Here is a 1,873-nt window from a genome sequence, read left to right on the forward strand (position 1 = left end):
AGATCTCTTCTAGAATTTTGTTCTAAAGTTTTTCTTGGCCTCAGCGCACTGAGGCCTGGGACCGGCATCATTCTCAGCTTGCTGGAGCCACTGCCCCAGAAACCCCATCTATCATCACTCCCCAGCCCCAGGCCCTTGTCCTCTCCCCAATACAGTTCCTGCATTGTCTGGGATGTTTGGACTAATTTTTCAGGGTGAGAAGAGAATGGTTCCTGGGAGGGAGGCTTGCTACTGAGGAGAAGCTGCCTTGAGAGGCTCAAGATGGTAGAGATATTGATTACAACTGAAGCTCAGAAGCTGCTGCACCAGCTGGATATTCTGTTGGAAGAGGAGTCTAGATATTGGCCAGAGGTCTGTGGCTTGAGACCAACTGAGTCTGCTCATGGCAATGACCTTCAGATGACTCCAAGACTGGGGACTTCAAAGTGAAAGACCTTCTCAGCCTAACTCTGTTTTTTGGTTTTGACCCAGAGACCTTTTCTCTACCTGTGAATTTACTGGACAAATTTCTACCCAAAATGAAGGTACAACCCAAACATTTTGGATGTGTGGGATTAAGTTGCTTCTATCTGACTATGGAATTGACAGAGGAAGAGAGAAATATCCCATTAGCCACTGATTTTGACCAGAATAAACCAATGCAAATTCACATTTTCTAGCCAGATGAGAATGGAAAAGATTGTATGAGAGAAGGTATGTTGGAAAATCGAAGGTACTACTCCCTTTCAGTTTCTACAGCTCTATTATTCACTCATTCATGAAAATTTGCCATTTGAAAGAGAAAGAAATTGAGTTTGGAATGACTGGAAGCTTAGCTTAAGATATGCCACTGTAGGATTATGTTTTCTAAAGCAAAGTCTTCTGTCTTGGCATTGTCTATAACTGCACTGGAGTTCTATTCTATTCTATTCAAGAATAGAAATGTATAGAGTCGACAGAAGGAGTAGAATGTCTTCAGAAGCATTCCAAGATAACTTGTGAAGAACTGCCCTTCTGGCAGGAACTTGTAGCAAAGTGCCTAACTGAATACTCATCAAGCAAGTGATCTAAACCAGATGTGCACAAGTGGAAGTGGATTGTTTTGGGGTGTACTGTACGTCAGTTGAAGCATAGTTATTACAAAATCACTCATCTTCCAACAATTCCTGAAATGGGTCTTAATAGGAGTCTTATGGTGAAGAAATTCAACTATTTTGAAGGCTTACTTCACATCAGAACTGGGGACTACAATGGTAGAATGGATTTAAGCTGTGAAGCCTAACATAGCAACTAGGTTAGCATTGATGTTTTCAGACATGATGGGAAAACGGGCTATAGTTGGAAATTGATTATGTGTACTGCAGTTGGAAATGTGATCAGGACTGAATTATGATTCCCTTTGAAAGCATGTTTGTAAAAACTAAAACACAGATGTGAAACTCTAATGTAGAATAAGGAGAAACTATACTGTGGATTGACAGTTAATATTGATTAAATTTAGGAGTGTCTGATCATTATACTGATTATAGGTAGTATTGATGGCAAGGTATAATTGACTTTAATTGATTTTATTTGAATTGTAATGCAAATTCACATCAAAAGAGATCAACTTCAGAAAAATGGCATGATGCACTGTAATACAGTCAGGGTTACTAGTCTTTGAGGCAGTACAAACAACCGTGTTAAAACTCTATATAACTAGATAATCCAATAATTCTAAAGATTTCTTTTCATTTAAATTTGATTCTAAAATTCCATTAAAGTTGCAAATAGACATGTTAAATTTAAGTGATCTTCACCATTATCTTAGGAAACAAAGTTTTATACAGAATAATTTTTATCTCAATATCTAGCCCCTTAGGAAAAAAAATGTATTTCTATTGGATGAGCAACT

The 1,873-nt window shown here is 38.1% G+C and overlaps 1 pseudogene; it reads left to right on the plus strand.

The window, feature by feature from the left end:
• The first annotated feature begins 261 nt into the window (after window positions 1–261).
• Window positions 262–1,337, plus strand: LOC138163439 (cyclin-G1 pseudogene; annotated as a pseudogene).
• The last annotated feature ends 536 nt before the right edge of the window (window positions 1,338–1,873 follow it).

Source organism: Petaurus breviceps, unplaced genomic scaffold (assembly GCF_028583685.1).
Source record: "Petaurus breviceps papuanus isolate PSGF00001 unplaced genomic scaffold, PetGlider_PUasm1.0 188, whole genome shotgun sequence".
Taxonomy (NCBI): domain Eukaryota; kingdom Metazoa; phylum Chordata; class Mammalia; order Diprotodontia; family Petauridae; genus Petaurus; species Petaurus breviceps.